We start from the raw sequence: 20,074 nt of genomic DNA on the forward strand, positions 1-20,074 counted from the left end.
TAGGGACAAAATTCTCTTTGAAGGGCTTGATTACCCCTTTTCCACTGCCCCTACCTGTATTCAGATGCACATATGTGGATAAATCCCTCTTCCCTCAGCGCATCTTCAACCTTTAGTGCTGTAATGCAGAGTGGCCCAAGAGACCTTCCACTGCACCTTTGGGACACAGAAAACCACCCCTCTCCGTGCCAATTCTCTGTCCCTGTGCAAGTGCTGAGTTTCCCAAGGATGGTGTATGGAAAGAAGGATGCACACAGAGGTCAGCCAGAGGCTCCAAACTCAGCAAGAGGTAACGATCTGCCTAAATTATATGAGCTCTAGTAATGTCATTTAGCAGCAATAAGTCTCTGTTTTAATTAGAGTGACACTGTCCCAAATGGCCATTTTAACAAGGTTTAGAGATTCTGGACACAGAGCTTTCCTGCTTTTGCTGGCCATAATAACTAGTTAGTTATGCATAAGGTCAAACAATGATATCTGGTCAGCAAAGTCTTCATTTTACAAAACAGCTTAGAATGGGATGAGCAAATTATATAATTGTTGTAAAACTGACTTCTCCATCTCTGCCTGTTGTTTACCCAAGAGGCACAGCTAAGAAATAATTTGCCTAAAAGGAGCATCAGCATCCAGTTTTGGGGAAGGAGAAACCTTGGTAAATGCTCTAGCTGGTTGGAGGTACCAAGCAGTGCCATGATCCCCACAAGAGCAGTGGTCCCTCCTGCTCATGGCTGAGCTCCCTCCTTCAGCAGCAGGGACAAGGATGGCTGTGATTTGGGGGCCCAGGATCCAGGGGGTCAGGAAATGTGCACCCACCATGGGGCAATGCTGAGCTCTTCCCTGGTGAGGTCTCTTAGATGCAAAGTTGAGAGTAGTGGTACTTAGTCCTTCTGGAAGGCATCAGCTGAGAGCTGTAAGGGATTTTAGAGGAAAAGCCATAAAATCCAACAGAGATAAGCTTATGAGTGAAACCTGCAGTGTTACTGCCCTTAATGTGTCCATTCTGCATCTCAGGTGAAATATTTGGCGTCTTTGAATGATAAACAGAAATAGCTGACTTCTGTCTCCAACTTTTCTATGCAAGTATTTTTCATGCAATTTTGCACCTTTTTGTTGTTGAGGTTTTCTTATCTTGCAATAATTCCTCCAAAAATCTTTCCATGTAATGTTTAGGTAACTATGCCTTGAACTTTAATAGTTTGGGAATTTTTCTTATTGCTAATACTGGGCAGCTCACTGAGAAACACAGTAAGATAGAACTCTCCTGCTGAAATCATATCAGACATCCCAAAATTTCTCTGGCAGTACCCATGCTATTCTGCTTTATTTTTGCTGGTCTGATTTTCTGCTGAAAAAAGTAAGGTTGCTACTAAAAATTAAAGTTATTCTCTCTTTTCTTTTCTAATGTGAACTTCTCTACACAACTATGTAACAGCAACAACAACAACAATAACAATAATAATAATATTGAAAAAATCTTTTAGCATTATTTATTGTTGACTTTGTCTTGCCTAGAAAAGCAAGTTTCTGAACTTTAGTCAAGCAAACAGATAGAGATAGCTGGCATCTAAAATCAATAAAAGACAAGTGGAGTGCAATTCATGACTTCTTTGTGAGTCAAATGTTCCAGCCCCAAAATAAACATCTGCAAAATAAAAGGTCATTTTCATTGGGCATCATATGAAAAATACCTGAGGGCAAATAAATGTGGGGATCACGTTCTTATCAACTCTTTCTGTTAATAATAGCCTGGTCACTGGGGACAGTCTGTTAGTGTTGGCCCACTGGGTCAGATAAACAATCCTGAGTCTCTGCCTCTCTTCCCCCGCTGTGACCTGGCCCATCTGCTTCTCTCTGGCCATATGGTACAGAACTATGTGGGACTGGAGACATTATAGTTTTATGCATCTCAATGCTCCTTGCTTTCATTGAAGTTTTGCTGACATGACATTCCTTTGAATATTCCTGGACAAAAGTGGGGTTTGTTTTGGTGTTGGTTTTCATCTCAGAGCATGAATGAACACCGAGGTTTAAATCAACAGATGAGATTTGTAACAGACACATCAGGTGGGGTAGGAAGGCTGGCTACATATTTCCTCCAGTTTACCTTTAATGAAATGTTATTTTTCCTGATCTTAACTAAAAGAGAGTTCAGCACATGGAAAAGAGCACAGTTTGCTTGTTTTTTGTCATAAATAAGCTCAGTCTAACAGACTTCCTGAGTGTCATGGAGGAAGCACAATCTGACCTGAAAGCTGTAAGACTGCTTTAGAAAAAGTGAAGAAATTAAACCCACTGGGACAAACTGTGCATAGATCAGACATCCCTCTCCTCCTCCAGATTAGGCAAGGGGGTTTCTGGGATGCTGCAGTTCTCTGCCTTGCTCTTGCTGAGGTCTCAACCCCAACCACAGCTCATGGGGCCTGTCAGCCATGCTCTGGCAGTGCTGCCCCTCAGAGATCATCTGGCCAGCAGAACATGGCCTCAGAGCCTCCCTGAAGGAACCATCCCATTTTCCAGTCATTCCTTGTGTATGGAGAACACACAGGTATATCCTCCACTGAGGGCACGTTGCAAATGACCAATTAGGCCTAATGAGAGCTCAGCCCAGGCATTAAAGGAGGGAGAGACAATAGCAAATGCACAGTACTCCTCAATGATGCCTTTACCAAGAGGAGGATGTAACTATTGTGTGGTTTTTGACATAATAAAGCCTATATGTTCATCCTGCACCCAGCACCCTGGGGCCCCTCTCTGCTGGGACCTGTGGACATTGCAGCCACCACATGCATGGCACAGGCCTGAATTAGAAAAGTAAAATGGAAATTGTTGTACAAATATTACTATAACAAGCTGATTTACAAATTCTCTGAGGCAATTACTCAATAACTCAGTTGTCTCTCAGTTTCTGTAAAACTCTAAATAGAAATAAACCCCCAAACAGTAAAGTCCATATCCATGTCACTCCCTCCCCTTCTGTTTCTCACAGTGTCCTCATCTTTTCATCTGCTTTGTGTAAAGTTACATAGAATATGTCATGCTAAACTCCAGAGAATTTATAAAATCAGTGAGTGTCTTCAGAAGAATACCAAGTTTTAGGGTCTGTTTTCACTTTGCCAATCAATCCTGTTACTTCACAGTTCTGGGGAGTTGCCTAAAATTCATTCATTAAAAAAAAAAATAAAAACATCATGACAGGCTCTAAAAATCTAGAGATATACTGTCTGAGGCTGTGTTTAATGCCTAGAAGTCAGAAATTAAAGAACAGATTTTCATGGGGCATCTGAAAATTCAGATGTGATTGAGAGTCTCAGTGCTGGAATTTGATGTAGATAGGCTGCCTTTCCTGCCAGACAAAGAGCTCGACCACCTGCTGCCTCTGTAAAATAGACCCCCAACCTCATGATGTCAGAGTGAGTTTTGCCATGTCCTGGCCCAGCATTTAATGGATCAAATTGTGTAAGTCCATCACCCTCTGCTGCTGAGTCTGTATGTGCTGTAAGGATGCTAGCAGCACTGTGGAGGGAGAAACGGGAAATAAAGAGGGAGGAAGGCAGACAGCCTCATCCTCCTCTCCACTCGCCCTGTTCACCAGTGAAGCAAGACTCCCACTACCTGAAAAGCAATACTACTATCTCCATTAATATCTTCCTGGTTCCTCTTTAGCTGGGAAAATTTTACACTTAGAAACCAGGGTTTAGAACCTACTAAGCAGAATGTCATTTCACAAGTTGTTTTGCACCTCAGTAGTTATTGTGGAGCAATCCTTGCTGCCCTGCTGCTAAAGGGAAATCCATACTCCTCCCACAATCCCAGGCTTCACTGTCACTTACCTCTTTTCCCTTTGGAGAAACTAATACTCTGGCCTAGATTGCATGTTCTGGGGAAGGCTTTCACAGCCTGATTTGCAAAGGAAAAGAACAAAACCCCACCCCAAAGATCTTCCAAGACAAAAATTAACAGCAGGTAAGAATGTGACACATTTCTTGGGTGATATGATAGCATTTACCATGACATTGTTTTTTCCTCTAAACAGGCTACTCCTTTCAGCAGAGGTGAGCAGAGAATAGATGAAAGAAAAAAAATGTTTACTTGGCAGCTGCATCCAGTGCTGTCTCAGAAATCCTCTGGACCAGGGACTTCTTGAATTAGGGGCTATGTGAGGGTGTTTTAAGATTCATAGAATATACGGATGTTATATTGTATGCATCCTATCACAGAATTCCATAAGAAATATGAATAATTGCTAAAGTGAATTCCTCAACAATGTGCAACAATCTTGTCATTGCCATGATCTACCTCCCTCTCTACAGCATCTTTGTTAAAATGTGCAAATAGAGTTACAAAAGCTTTCAGAATAATGTGCTATTAAGAGCTTATGTAATCTTATGTTTCAATCAAGAAACTTCTTCTTAGTTTGCAGTATGATGTGTACCTGGGGTCCTACATAACCTATTGTGGAACTAAAGTGGCTATTGGAGTATACTTTTCACGATTTAAGAAGACATTCTAACAAAACCCACAATGCCAAATAAAAGTACAAATGCCAAATACTGATCTATTCCCAAAAACTATTCTAATCCCAAATGCACATTGCTTGTCTCATCACGTCACTCCCTGGTGGGAGAACTTTCACAAGTGCCCTGGGCCTGTAAGCCTTTAGGAGCCATACTGTGTATTTTTGAACAGTTAATACTTTAATATATCCTATACTATGTATAGCCTATAATAACCTTCAGTGACAGGATTTCTTGTGGGAAATCAGACTTGTGCTAATCCAGTATCCTGATGCAAAGAAGGACCATATATGTTGTTCCACTGAATGATTCAGGCAGCCCAGGAGCTGCTGATGAGGATATAATGTGCTTTTGGGGAAAGGCTCTTCCCAAATCCATGGAAGGGGATGATGCCCTCAAGCCAGAGCTCATGTCTCATTGTGACTGTTTGCTTCTAATGCTCAATAGTTTGATTCTGTGTTCTCTTCCCAAATTAGTATTGAGTGACCAATCAAACAAACCAGAGGTTTGAGCAAGATTGGAGTGAAGATGGATTAATAGATCTTGTTAAGTACTGGGGAGAGAGGCTGATGAAGGAGCACAGAAAGTGGGTGAGTGGTGGCTTCCTTATGGACTCATTTACAAACATCTTAATAGGAAAGTGATTCTTTTTACTGTTCTCTTTTTCATTTTCTAATGTGAACTTCTCTATACAAAATCTACTCTTAACAGAGGTTTATTTTCATCCTTAGATATAAAAATCTCTATTACTGCCTCAACCCCCAGTCAGGATTTCTTATGGCTTGTCAACATAGGAATGAAACCAAAATCGCTTTGACACCCATCATGTACAGTGCAAAGACCGAGATGGGCTCCGAGCTTGAACTTGTGCTAAGCTGAGTAATACTAGACTGTTATCTTGTCATTAAGAATTGCTTTGAGTCCCTATCTGTCCAGCAACTCTAATTAATGATCATTTAACTGTACTGTCAGCCCCGTTTAAATCTGAGTGTTGCCAGTTGCTTCCTTCATGCGGGCAGCCAATAGGTGCTGGGGGAGTCGCTCATGCATGGCATTGTCCCAGTGGCGCTGGGCCTATAGCATCCCAGTTTAATAGGGCATTCAGGGCTCATTAGAGAGGAAACACATCAGGAGTGACCGCTCCACTGCCACACGTTGCAGCTAATAGCCTCGCCGAACAGAATCGTTTCTGTTTCTGCTCACTTGTTTTTGAATCCTTTCAATGTCAACAAGTGGTCATGTCGGCAGGAGCCCGCCATTCTCCCCAACAGTTTTATCCGTTGCTCTCCTGAGCCAGACTTGTGTCCTCCTCCATTGTTCCAGCCACAATGGAGCCTGAGCAATCACAAAGGCTTCACAGCCATTCATCATCAGCTCACGAATTCTGGGGTTGAGATTACCCGCCAAACTTTTGGGCCATCGTTTTGGCATGATGTGTGAGTGCCCATGAAGTACAAATAGTTTCTGAAGTTTCCACTTTTGTTGCAAATGCATAGGGATGGCGGTGGGGGGCTGTGGTGAGGGGACTAGATGGAGGGAAAGAAGAGGAAATAAAATCCAACGTTTGCTCTGGCTAAAAATAGACAAGATCCTGTAGAGGGAAGATAAGAGACAATGAGACTTCTGCTGGAACGAGAGGTGTAGAAAGGAGCAACCAGGGAAATGGAGGTGTGTCCAAAAAAAAAGTATGATCACTCTTTTGGCTCGCAGAATTGGAAACAATCCCTTGGCTTTGGCAAGGAGGCACGGGCAGCTCTTGCATTGCTGGGATCCAGGAAATATGGGGAGAGGATGCCCCTGGGTGAGCTCCTCTCCTTCCATTCATGCCAATAACCAGCATTTTTCCTGGTTCCTGGAAACACAACTGGCAAAACGCTCCCTGGAAGCACACACCTGATGCTTGTTATTTGTATTAGGTTAGCATTTAGACCTTGTTGTGCTGAATGGAGAATGAATGGATGTTTCACACCTGGAAGCATGAGATTTGAAAATGTAGCAGCATGATAATGTTAAAGTCAGAGAGGAGAATCAAAGCTAAAACGTGTGTGTGTGTGTGTGTGTGTGTGTGTTTGTCAGTTTATTTTATGTGTTACATCCATGGTGTTGTGTTCTTCCCTACATCACAAGTGGCTGGGCTGAATCCCACCTGCTTGACTGCTAGGCAAATCAGACATTAATTTATTGTGCACTGACTGCTGCCCAGACATACTGCATACACCCCAAGCATCCTCCAGATGATGCACTGGGGATGATGCAGAAGGAGTGCATTGTCCATGGTGTTTAACAGTGCCCTTGGATGTTGGCTGGCCACAGGGCACAGGGCTTGCTGCACCCTTCCACCTCTTCCTTACCATGCTCTCTTTTAGGCAGTTCACATTGTGCTGATTTTTCCTGAGTCAGGACTAATGGCTACATTCCAGTCAAAAGAATTTGATTTGGAAATTTTTGACATCATTTGGAAATCCTTGTGAGTATCCTACAGTCTTTTCCTCATTTTAACATGCCAGGAAGTTACAACAAAATTCAAAACTGTTCACAAGAAAAGTGAAGGTGACTTATTTTTGTCTGTCACTGAAAAATTAAGTTTGTCATAAACCACGATCATAGCCAAAGATGCTTCTCAGTGCAAGCATTGAGAAATGGTTTCCTATTCCTATTCCATTTTACAGTGTATATCAACTAGACACTTCTCTTTTTACCTGTTGCAATAATCAGAATGGAAAAAAAATTGACTGCCTTTACCCTTTTTTCCTAACAGGTCAGTACCCACTTTATGGCCCAGATTATTATACAAGTACCAAGAATGTGTACCAAACACATTTCCTGACAAAAGTTCCGGGTGTAAAGCTGAAGTGGTCTCCGACATCAAAGGTAAGGGAAAACACTTATGAGCATTTTTAGGCTGTGTTTTATATGATCATTGCCATTCAAAAACAGTCACAAACCACTGATTGTGTAAGTATTGTGTTTCCTGTTGTCACATTAAGATCAGCAATCACAAAGGACTGGCTTTGGAAAGTGGGCTGTATATGAGATTCATAGTCATCTATTGGAGAGTTACACCCAACCAATACTGCAGCAGGGCAGGGGATTCTTCTTGTCTTGCTGCATGGTACATGCTGCTGGTGGGCACAGGGATCACTGATTGTCATGTGTTTCAGACAGGATAAGCAGGAGAACATCACAACAAGGAATCTCAGTCTAGGTGCATTCCAGACATCAGGACTTTAATGGGCATACTCATGTCAGCACAACATCTTTAGGGATCCTCAGAAATACTAGAACAGGGACCCCACCTGTCCATGGGGCTAGGCAGCAGCTTTGCAGAATTTATGCATGGATGTGTGTAGTGGAGCAATGGAGTAAAACCCTGACTGTGGTAAATCAGAGGGGGTTTTGGCCTCAGTGTGTTTTCAGGTACTTGTCCCAGTCAATCCTACCAGACTCATAATGGTATGCATCTATTCAAGCTTTTCAAAGACAGAATTTTTCTTTTTTCCTTTCTTTCTTTCTTTTTTTTTTTTTTTTTTTTTTTTTTTATTTTCCCTCTCTAAAGCTGCTTAGGAAAGAGGTAACTGCTCCTTTTCACAGTCAAAGCAGGATATACTGAACAGAATGTTAACTAGACTTGGGGCCAGACTGAAGAAGGGTTTGAGCAGTTTTCAGATCTGGGTTTTTGGCTTCAAGATCATAAGTAATAATGTAGAAGGGAAAGGGTATCTGGAAAATTTATAGATATCATACTTTGAAGTTTCTTTAGTTATCCTAAGAGTTGGAAGTTTTCTCTAAGAGAAAGGAAATCATGCTGTGTAAAAAAACTACTTTTTTTTTCTTTTTTTCAGTTGTTCTGTTGCTGTTGAATTTTGCAGCAATTTTATGAGATTGTTGACTAGTTGAATGGACTTGAAGGCTTTGGAATTGAAAATGTTTCAGGCTGAGTAGGTAAAACATTCTGGTGCTCTTTACAAAGCTCTTCTCTGACATGCATGTAGCCTTCTACTGCATGATACCAGACCTCTAAAGTCCTAGTCCTGCAAACACTTAACTGAATGCATCTGCCTAAACACAAACTAGTCCTTTGCTTAAAAATCTGCATGTTTTGACGAGGTTTTGTTATTCTGAAAGAGAAATTCAGTGAAATTTATGTGACTGCCTGAATTTGTAGATTTGGAGAATGCATGTGGACAGAGCAGTAAACTGAAATATATGCCTGCCTCAAAAAATGGAGGTTTCTCACTTAAAAATGCCTTTATTCATAGATTCTAAAATCACATCTAAACACATACTGTTTCACTGCATAGAGAGATGATGATTGGAAGTTGGTTTTTTTAAGTATAATTTCAAATGAAAGTAGGAGGGAAATATTCTGAACTGTACTGAGCACCTGACTAGGGGCAAGCTTTGTTCCTGAGACCAACCACATCAGTGAATGATATTGATTTTTTGTACCAGATACCACACTGGTATTTCAAAATGCCACATCTGAACTCTGGCTTCTTATCATCAGCATTTCTTATCATCAGTATTTCTTATCACATTTTTCAGTGGTGAGTAAGAAAATTGAGCACCTGATATGTGACATAGGTAAGTAAGAACCCAAGTCCGGTGTTGCTCAGTCTTACTTTGCATTCTGCATTTGCCTGCAAGTGTTGTTTTTTAGGCCAAAAAGTTATATCTAGCTTGAGTCAAATCTCCCTTAGCTCTGTAAGGATGCAGAAGTTCATGATATGTTCTTTTGTTTCTTTGCTTCATATCTGAAACTTCTGGGTTTAAATAGTAATATTTATGCAGGGGGGGTAACCTTAGATATAACAATAGCACAAGATAGCTTAAGAGAGCGGGGAAGCTTAGGCTTCAGTAACAGCCCCAGGGAACTGATGAAAGGGTTAATATAATGATCAAGCATTAGGCAATCCACTTTTCACTGCTGCCTGCTCCTCTGAACATGGGGGATTGCTGTTGATTCAGAGTTCTACAGCTTCAAAAATCCTTTCCCCCTTTCTATGGATCTGATTTTTGTGACTTGAGAGTAGTTCAGATTATCTGGTGAAAATCCAAGTGAGCAAAACCAAACCCTAAGTTCTAGTGCAAACTTTGTGCTTTAGTTGTTAGTTTCTCTTTTTTCTTTCTTTTTCTTAGGGCAAGTAACTTAAAGAATAGCCTTTCCTTGTTGATTGCTCTGCCATTCATCGGACAGCATATGGTTTTTGTCTTGGGAATCATCCAACATGTCACAAAGGCAGTGATACTGGACAGTTACTAGGCAGCTTTTGTATACTTTGGGGATAGGGGAAGATGGTATTTTAATAGATTTCCTTGGGGATCTCTTAGAGGGCTAATTTAATTGTTGAAATCAAATTTTGGGCTCCTGTCACAAATCATTACCTTATCTTTCATCCATCTATTCCCTTGTTGTTCAAACTAATAAAACATGCACACTGCTCTCCATTCATGTGATCCCCTTCATACGTTTTTAACTGGTAACCCTGGCTAGTAATGGGTAGGTGGTCTGTTTCTGGGGGAGGATTTTTTGCAAGGAATGGATAGTTTCTCTAGCTACCACATCAACAAGGGTGGCAACTCTCATTCACTTAAGATTCAAAGCTACAGAACCACATGAGTGTTGGTGAAATTCAAACATAAAATGCCTCAAAAAGGAGGATTCAATCTGGGGCAACCCCTCAAATATTTCCATTCTGGACTCTGGCAGGCAAATTCTGGGCAACTGAGTCATTGGTGAAGGGATCTCGAGACCCTTCTTGGTGAAACCATTTGTCACCATTGCTATGGTAGCATTTAATCACTTCCAGCTTTCACTCAGTAATGCTCTCAGAAGACAGATTGGTGAATTTTCCTGCAGCTGTTTGATTGAAGCCTCTAAGATGAGGTGCATTAAGATGGTGGGAAACAGCCTGTGGTCCCACTGCTCCAGCTGCTCCTCACCTGATCCAAGCAATGTGCCACCTGCAGAAACATATTCAGGCAGCACCTGCATCTACCCTGTCCCTGCTCTCCATTCTCCACAGCATCTCTCATTCCTTCAAGAATTTGCAGCTCCCTGCTGTCACTTTGAGTGTTGCAGCTCTCCTGAGCATGCAAAAGTGGGGATCTTCATTCCAGCAATTCAGACAGCAAGGAGACAGGGATGAGGGATGAGGAGCTCGGAGCTGGCAGAGGCCTGTTAAGGCAAGAAAAAGCAGAGTTGGAGCAACATACCCTATGAGGTTGTTGGTGTAGTCTTGGGGCATCCTTAACCTTTTGCTAAAGCTCATCTGACCTTCAAACTTCTTAAATTTGATGCTTCAGCCTTCTGGTCATTCCTTGCATTTAGGAGTGGAGAATGGAAATGGGGCTTTTTTCTCACTATTCAAACACATTGCTCAAATGTCTCTGATTGTGTGAGTGATTGGGTTAAGTGATTGTGATTATTTATAGACAGGATTTCTGAGTTAGGCCCAGCTCTACTTGTATGGAGATAAGCGGGGTTTTAAAGAAAGGAATCACTGCATCATTCCAAAGTCCTCTTTAAGGCCCAGTGTTCCCTTTGCAGGCAGTGAACAAGCAGCATCCATGCCTACTGTTAAGTATTTACCATCTAAAAAAGCAGAAAACAGAATATTGAGGAGCATCAGATCCAAAAATAAAAATGTGTGTATGTTCAGACCAAGGAGGTAATAGGCAGCAGCTGCATGCTGTTTTCTCACTCATTTATTTGCTGCAATTCTATGGTTACTTCTTGATTTTCACAACAACATCCTTCTAATTCTGTTTCCTTTCTTCTTAAAAATATTCATTTGGCTTTTTGAACCCAGAAAAATTGAATTTAGAAACACAATGAATCACTTAAATAACATTTAGATAGAACCCTTATCATCCTAGAATGGGAATCCTTGCAAGTTTATATGTGGGCTTCTAAAATAAAGAGATTTTTTCCTAGTTAATTCTGTGAAAACAAGGACAAATCTAGTGCTTTATGCACTCAGGAGCTGATGCCTGCTAAGTGCAGTTCTTACACATTTCTTTATTCCCTGTGCTAAAAAAAACCCTAGCTTTTTTTTTTTTTTTTTCCTCATGTTTCATCAAAAATGTTTTTCTGGAACAAACCAAAACAAACAAAACCCAACCGGTCTTTTGTTGGTTACTCCACTTCCCAAAAGGGTCCAGGGCACTCAGTGACACAGCATCTGTCTTAGATGCTATTGAAGGCATTCAGCCTCTAAATGCTCTTCCACTGACATTCTTTTATGCTGTGGTATTTGAAAAACTCATACAACAGGGCTGGAGGAAAGGAAAAAGGCATCTTTTGAATAGGGTGGAAAATATTTAATCTTCTCTCTACCTGATTTATCTCTTAAATTCTCAGGAACTTGTCTGGAAAAGCCAAGTATCCATATATCCTTATTAAAATTAATGTTGTTTTTGCTATTAAAAACAGGTTGGAATAACCCCTGTAGGATTTTAAATTTAAAGCTGAGGTCTTCAAGCCCCAGTGTCCTTTCACTAAATGTGTTCAGGATTAGACCCTAGATTTGTGCTGCTTATTTTGAATTCTGTGTTCACTACTTTTAAAAGAGAAAATGAATTAATACAATTTCTTCCTTAGCAAAGCCTGTGCACAAATGCTGGTCTTTTCAGCACTGTCCCTTTAAACCATGCAAGGTGTTTATTTTGTGTATGAAGAAAGACTTTACTGCTCTGACTAACATAATCCTGACTGTGTGCAGAAATGGGCTGGGTGTGTGTGTGCGTGGAAAGAGGAAGGCCAATTGTTCTTTTTGTTTATAAAAACCTTTTTGTAAAGAGATTTTACTGTAGCCCTCTGTATTCTCCTTCATCACAGAGAAATCCAGTGAAATTGTATCTGTTTCCTCAGACTGCTGTCCTAGATACCTTAACACCACACGGATAGTAGATGTGCTAAATGAGAGGGGATTTTTCTTTTTTTTTTATCACCTCTGTGGAAGTGTTTGTTCTTGTATCTTTTATTTTACTTCATAAAAAGGGAGAAAAAAACCAACATAAAGAAAGAAAGAAAAAGAAAAACTTCACAGAACAGTAAACCTGAGACATGGATTCGAATGCCAGACAGTTGAATGAACAGGATAATCGGGGTATTTTTTTTGACAGGTGCGACAGCCTGCCTATGACTGGCATTATAATCATTACCATTTTAATAAGGCTCTAATAGGGGGGCCGATAATTCAATGGGGTGTGAGGATCCTAATTCAACTCCCAATCCCACATGAATGTGCTAGAATTTGTGGGCTTTGTTTTCCTCTTTTGTACCCCTGAATGCAAATAATTACTGGCTATAGATTCAAAAATTCTTAGAACTGGAAGCTAAATTAGCTCTCCTAATACTGCACAAGAATGTCAATACTCGGGGGGGAAAAAAGGAAGTAAGTGGTTTTTGGTTGGTTTTTTGTATTACACTTGTGGTACTGCAAAGGTTCTTTAGCTTAAGTGGTTTGGTTGGCAGTGTGAATAATACCAGCACTGTTTGTAAAGGACGTGCAGCTCCCTTTTCCCCTGCTCTCCCCAAAAGGAAAAGTAAATATATTTGCCTGAAAATCATTTCTGGAAAATCATATGCTGCTTTCTACCTGCCTTTTTTGTTGATGTTGCCTCACTCTGCTCCAGATGTGTCTGTCCTCTCTGTATTGTTTCAGCAGGGGCAAGTGGCATGGTCAGAATCTCTGGCTGTGCTTTCACAGCAGCCCTGTGGGCACTAAAGCAGTCAGTTTATCCCATTCAGATGATTCCACGGCACAATTCCAAATCCCAAGGCAGCACCCCATGCTGTGGTTTGAGGCCGAGTGCTGAAGGTACCCTGTCGATGCAGGAGTTGCTCAACACCTAAGGGTAAGAAAATGCACCCATCTCTGCTTAGGACACCACTTACACTTGTGTTTAATGGAATTTGAGTAGTTATTTTAAAACCCAAGAGTTTAAGGGGTCAGCAGCCCTCCTTCCTTGCTCCTACAAACTCCTGCCTGTGTCTGACAGGGGACACAGGACCAGGTAAGGAGGAATGGACTCCTCTCTCTGTTAACAACCAGAACAAAAACCTTTTTAAGTTTTTTTGTCCCTGCTGACCTATGCAATGAATTTCTCTATTCATTTGTGATCAATAATATATAGAATTATTTCTATCTAATGACCAGCAGTGCTACATGGGACAAGCCTTTGAAAAATTGAGAGGGATATTTCCATATAACCCCTTGCAGCTGGAATCAGCTTCTCCCGCCCCTTATTTCTGATCCTAAATTAGATGTGGAGTCTTGCCATGCTTTCAGCCCTCTTTCTCTTTCTGCACATGCATTGCCTGATGTGTAAAGAATATGACCAGCACTTGGTGTATACGGGAGTAAAAGATAAACAAAGGCACTTTATGTCATGTAAGAGTGGGAAATAACTGAGGTGGACAAACCGATCTGTGAAAACCAGCCTGAACCTTTGCCCCAAACTGAAATGCAGAGTTTTGGAACTTGGCCAAAATCTGGTTAATCTTTCTCCCTCTCTGTCTTTTAATGGTATTTATGGTTTTGCAGCACTTCCTGGTTTCATCTGGGTCCAAAAGCAGGAGACTGAAATATCATTGAAGAGGCTATTCACAGTGTTTCCAGCTGGCTAGGACCATGGAATGAAAGATCTCTCACAATCAGGTCTGTTCTAGAAGGGCTTCTGCCCAATTTCTATCCTGATGAGGTTCTGATGAACAGCCAAACTGTTAGAAAATTATCCTAATTAAATTTAAACTTTAAAAATATGCCCATCCACAAAATAACTGACATCCTTCACATGATGAACCTGTGTACAGAAAATTACCTCATTAGTTTTCTTTTTTGCCTTTTTGTGCAGATGTTATTTTTTCTTGACATTGGAAGGCTTCTCATGGACTTGATATGTACACAGGCTATTTGTGCTCTCTTTGGGATAATGTTCTCTATGCATTTCAAATTTTCATGGACGCTAAGATGCAAACCCAGATAGCTGCTGTTTTGATTCAGACATTGATACAACTTCTCAATCCCATGGTTTCTTTGAGCAGAAAATGACAGGATTTGAAAATGATCACTGCCTTTCTTCAAGTGCTAAAAAGAATATGTGGAGGTCTGCTCCCCATTGCACATGGTTTGATTTAGGCTGGATGTTGTTACAGTGCAAATGCTGGAACAGGCTGTGAGGTGAAAAACCTACAGAATGGAGAGGATAATCTTTCTCTGTTTTAGTTTACCTATTACTGCCATTGTGGCTAATTATTTTTGCTTTGTGACAATTTTCCTAGTTTTGCTAAAAAGGTTGTTGAGAAGTTTGTGAAGAAGCAACTGAAGATGTCCCTCTTATCCTTAGTCTTTATTCAGTTCTCTAGGGGAAAGGTAAAATCCAGTAGTTTGGAGACAAACTTGAGAGTACCAGAAGCTCTCCCTGCTGACTTGGACCACATAACGTGGTTGACTTTCTTCAGACACTGATCCATAACTTTATTCTTTTCTCTTAGACATCACAGGAGGCTGTGCTAGACTGGCTTCTGTCTGGCAAGCACTGTCCTTGGGGCCTCTCTCTGACTGAGCAAAGGTTCCAGAAAAAAAAAATCACAAATATTTTAAAGATTCATGGTGGATGTGTACTTATCTGTCAGTCCTCTTATCAGTCAAATTTGCTACTGTTATCATCACTGTGTCATCACCATGTCCAGAGGTGGGCCCAGAGCTGAGCATGGCTCTGGAGCAACTGTGCTGCCCCAAACAGCTCAGCAGTCTGAGAAAAATACAGTATGCCTCAGGAGCATAAGGGAACAACATTTTTCTGTCCTGTGGTGGAGAAAAACTGTTTCTAAACTTAGATTATTTGTTTAAGCTACCAAAAAGAAAGTACTGGGTAATTTATCTTGTTTTATAGCTCTCCACGTGCTCCCTGTTGCCCATCTGTTTGAGTGAGGTTTCTTCATGGGTCATGTTTCAGCCATTGCACCTACATAAGACATTCAGGAACATGTTCCTGTGGGTTTAACAGGAACGGCTATCAGTTTGAAATCCATGAGGAGACACCTGAGCCACCAGGACTCTTTCCCCTTGATTCCAGCCCAAATGAGTCCAAACCTGCTAAGAAACACAGAACAAAGAAAAGCTTTGCCTTCCCTGTTGAGGGAAAAGCAGGAGGGAAAAAGGCAGGTGAAGATGCTGAATTCTCTTTCCTTAATGGGAACTAGGGAAGTAGGCAAGATTTAATTGTGTTGTTGAGCTTTTCATTGGGTAGCAAACTTTCTTGCAAGTGGAAGATAAGGTAGTTAAAGTTGTCCCAAAAAACTAAAAGAAAGCAAACACCATGCAGTTCATAATTTTTAGTGATGTTACTCCAAATGGTTATGATGCAGCAGCCAAAGGAATAATTTCTGCCTATGTCACTGGTCTGCTGCCTGGTTCCAGCATTTCACTTCCCTCTGCTGTAGCTTGCCCTTGTCAAAGCAAAATCTAATACTGAACTGTCCCTCAGCAGATCTGTTCAGGGTTGAAGAAGTGTTTGGAGAAGGGGCTGCTGCTAAAAATGCTGCTGCAAAAGTTTGGACCACTAGCATTCACTTTGATGTGTCAAAAGTAACCATTTTTCCCTAAAGTGCTGGATGTTCATTGTGCAAAGAGTTTAGATTAACATTAAATACGGAAGGTTTTAGAAATCATTCACCTTGAAGGCTGGCAAAACTGGCATATTCACAGCAGAAGTGAAAGACATGTTTTATCTGTGTTGTCCTTTGTAATTATGCTGCTGAATAACAGGAGTATTATCACACCAGGGTTAGTGCCAGAGGATTACCCAAAGTTTTTCAAATGAGATGGTAAAGTGGTGCAAACAGGTGCATAGACAAAGAGCAAAAAGAGGGGAGGAAAGTGAGAGAAAGAAAGCTGAAGCCTCCTAGTTTCAGCCACATAGCAAAATTAATGGTTTCTCTAAGTGAATAGCATAGCTAGATTACTATTGAGCCTGTAAAATTAGAGGAATGGGTCAGATTCTTCATTTCACTTCTGTTTTAACTTAAGCAAAGGAGCTCACTTTAATTGTGCTTTACCTAAAAAGAAATCTTTTCATTGCAATAATTTTGCAGTGGATAAAGTGACTCATAAGAAGAATATGGACTCTGAAATTTGCTTCCCAAGATCTCCCTTTGCAAACTGGGAATTCTTTTTGAATGTTCCACATGTGTGTATCCAGAAAGAGACAGGAAGACATTCCTAAATGAAGCTAAAATATCTTTACAAACAAAACAGTCAACATAAGCACATGCTCATTATATTTTGGGGTCACTTTTCCAGTAAATAGTTGTGTGTTAATTTATTTGTGTACATTAGAGCAAAAGGGATATTTCTTAACCTCTTCAGAAAATAATGATGTGTGTTTGCACAGTTCCTTTGCAAGACTTGGAGAAAGTTTTTGGTGCCAGTTTTGAGTATGAAATGTATCAAGATATGCATTTCAGTATTTACTGTTAATTACCACAAACAAAACTGGTAGGGTTTTGGATATGGATGTCTAAAATAACCTGGGGAAGGAGGGAACAGGACATTTGGGTATTTTGCCCTGTTTCTTGAATGGTAGCTTTGAGAACATTTTGTTGTGGAAGGAAGCAATATTTGAGGAATTTGGGTCACTGGGGAAAGTAGCCCATCTCAGATTTCTGTGTTACCTCTGTCTGCTGGGTGTCACTGAGAACAGGGGAATATTTTAGCTTACTGATTGCCCTGCTTTTGAGGTAAACCAGGTAACTATAGGCTGGTAATTACCCTTTTGGTCCCCACAAAGATCTGTAAGAGTAATAGGGGGGTAGGATAGGTCTGAGATGACATATTGATGTTCCCCCTGACTAATGCCTACAGTGGGATTTCCATAATTCTGAGCAAGATGCTGAAGGCGTCTATGACTTTGTTTTGTAATTAGAACATGGCAGACTCTGAAAGGAGCTCTCCTTAGAATATTTGCTGTAAAGAATTATCAGTATAATATCTGTAATTGCTGCTCCCTGCATCACATGGTGGGGGCAAACCATGAGCCTCACAGCTATGCAAATAAACGGCAGCCTCGCGATGCCCTGTCCCCTCTGTGTTCCTGTCGGCTCTGTTCTTGTGCATCACTAAAGGGCATTGAAATTGCACAAGTCAGCCCTCTCAGCAGGCTGGGTGCCCCGCTGGCTCACAAGAAAAGGGCCAGCAGGGAGTTTAGGGGCAACAGAGTACACATGTATGTGCTCACTCCCCATGCACGCCCTGCCTGTCAGCCCAGCAAGACCCGTCACCCTCGCGATTGTCGTTTTGATCCCACTCCTGCAGCTGACATGCTCCCAGCCCTCCAGCCAGGGCCATGCAGGACTGGCACTTTCCTGTCCCAGAAAGATAACAGCAGACTTTGTGGTCTTTCAGATTCAGTTTCTATCTGAATTTAAAGTGATGGTGTTGTCTTGGTGGCAGTAACTAAACATCGTTATCTTACTTTGTCTGTTTCATAACATAGCCAAGAGGGGACATCTGAGATCACGCCTAGGTTTACAGGCACTCACAAATCAGAAATTCATTCCCTTTGAGTTACTTTTTCATTTCTGTGTTTGCATGTGAAAAAATGGCACTTTTTTATGTTTTGGAACAACTTTACTGAAGCCAAATATTTTGGCATCATCAAAACGATTTTCCCCCTGCTCTTAGTAACAAAAAAAACCATCAGTAAACTCAGTTTTGTTGACAGGGCCTGGATTGCCTAATAAGAAAGTATTTAATTTGAAAATGCAGGGTAAGTCTAGTTACATGGTTCTCAGGACAGTTTCTAGTGGGTGAATATTTCATGATCCTGAAGGTCAAGCTCTGCATGAAAATTTGTGCCTCCTGTGTGATAATGCAGTAGCTGGGATCAGCAGCAGTGTACAAGACAAGACATTCTTGCAATAGACATGGCTGACAGCAAATCTTGCCAAGCAAAGTATTTCTGCCTTGCTGGTTTACCTGAAGTTTGATCCATGGATATGGAGATGGTGAGGTTCTTTTGTATTCCTCCTTTTTAGCCCCTCTTCCTAGGAAGCAATGCGTGATTAAGCTGGCTCCAGGTCTCAATTGGCTAGAAGAGAAACAGGCAGATGAATCTTTCTTATTGGAATAAAGCCTGAAACCTAATCTCAGGTGTACTATTACCAGCAGAGGATCTAAATAGGGGTGAGGAAAATGCAGATGCAAGTCTCCTGCTGGCCTGCTGGGACAGCACCAGGTTCCTTTGACCTCTTTTGTGGCATCAGGTCTTTCAAGAATGTTGCACAAAGAAGGATGAGAGCAAAATGGAGTTTGTTGTCAGCCTGAGAAATTCACTCCTAAGTGTTTTCTGCAATAGCTTCAGAAGTCACTATTTCATGTAATTTCATATAAGCCAGCCTGCTAGGGGACACTAATCAGTGGTTCTCCATGGATGATTCCAGTTTTCCGTGAGCAATGGGGTCTGACCACAGAACTTGCCTGGATTTTGGATTAGTGTGTTCATAGGACTCATCAAACAAAACTAGGAGAGTAAAGACTCTGTAGAGAAGATTTCCAGAGGCAACCCCCCTCACAACTATTAAACATTTAAGTTGGATTGAAGTTCAGACATTGACTACAAAATGACCCATTTAGAGCCTGGAGAATTTTTCTTAAATAAATAAAGATGACTTAGTCAAGTGGGCTGGGATGTACCCCTTATACAGCTAGTAAAAATTTCAGGTAAATTCTGCTTTATAAAAGAACTGTATGACAGGAATAAGTAGGGGGTACAGAGCACAGCACTTGTCACAACACAAGTGAGCAAACTTGTGTCCAGAAGTAACATGAGAGCCCAGAAAAATATGGCTAATGGAGAAATGGATTCCTGCAAAAGAGAAACAGTGGTTTATTTTCCAGTTGCAAGGGAATAAACAGGATGAGAAAAGTGCTGGGTGTCAGGCTGACTTGTGTGGCACAAGAAGTCAGTCTGACTCCTTCAGGTGCTCCAGCCCCTGGAAGTGATGGAGGTGTTGTTGTGTGACATTGCTAGGACAGACCAAAGCCCCTGGCTATCATTTCTGTGCTCTGATCAGAACCACAGCCTGCTCTTTGATCTCTATGTACAGGGAATTAGCTGCAAACACACAGGGATTTGGTTTTCAAGCAAAACTTTCATTCTTTCATAGCAAGGGATGAAGGTTACAGAGGAGGCAGGCTGGCTTTAGCTTTGTTTTTTTTTATTATTTTATTTTTTGTTTTCTCTTTTTTTAATACCTTCTTCTCACTGGAAAGTTTTCTGGTTCATTTTCCTGGAGCAATTTTAAAGAATTCTAACATTTCTTGCCAATGTGTTGTTTTTTTTTGAAAAGGACAAAATCTAGAAAAAGCAATATTCGCACCATGGTCACCTTTAGCTCTCATAGCTCGCTGGAGCAGAGTTCAACACATCTGTGAGGACACAGATGTGAGGAGAGGAGAGATTTGTACAAGATAAAGAGAGGAGATTTGTACAAGCTCATGGAGATTTCCAAAAGACCTTAATAGGCACCATTTTTCTTTGTCTGTATATTT

At 41.1% G+C, this 20,074-nt stretch overlaps 3 long non-coding RNA genes across 5 annotated transcripts in view; 2 read left to right on the top strand and 1 right to left on the bottom strand.

Annotated features, from left to right (window-relative positions):
- The window catches only part of LOC134417131 (uncharacterized), a 202,265-nt gene extending 194,971 nt beyond the window's left edge, over nucleotides 1-7,294 (top strand). Inside the window, exon 8 of one of the 2 annotated variants that reach the window (XR_010027509.1) lies at nucleotides 7,273-7,294. This is a non-coding gene — a long non-coding RNA (uncharacterized LOC134417131). The remainder of the gene's footprint in view (nucleotides 1-7,272) is intronic. The other variant, XR_010027508.1, reaches the window with a different exon arrangement.
- The window catches only part of LOC134417133 (uncharacterized), a 48,350-nt gene continuing 29,088 nt past the window's right edge, over nucleotides 813-20,074 (bottom strand). The window contains exons 2-3 of one of the 2 annotated variants that reach the window (XR_010027511.1): nucleotides 18,500-18,611; nucleotides 813-908 (exon numbers count right to left, since the gene is read on the bottom strand). This is a non-coding gene — a long non-coding RNA (uncharacterized LOC134417133). Of the gene's footprint in view, nucleotides 909-10,525; nucleotides 10,693-18,499; nucleotides 18,612-20,074 lie in introns of those variants that run through there. The other variant, XR_010027512.1, reaches the window with a different exon arrangement.
- LOC134417132 (uncharacterized) lies at nucleotides 7,283-9,478 on the top strand. Its single transcript, XR_010027510.1, has 3 exons — nucleotides 7,283-7,385; nucleotides 8,357-8,452; nucleotides 8,967-9,478. It is a non-coding gene; the product is annotated as an uncharacterized LOC134417132 (long non-coding RNA).

This window comes from Melospiza melodia, chromosome 4 (genome assembly GCF_035770615.1).
Source record: "Melospiza melodia melodia isolate bMelMel2 chromosome 4, bMelMel2.pri, whole genome shotgun sequence".
Taxonomy (NCBI): Eukaryota; Metazoa; Chordata; class Aves; order Passeriformes; family Passerellidae; genus Melospiza; species Melospiza melodia.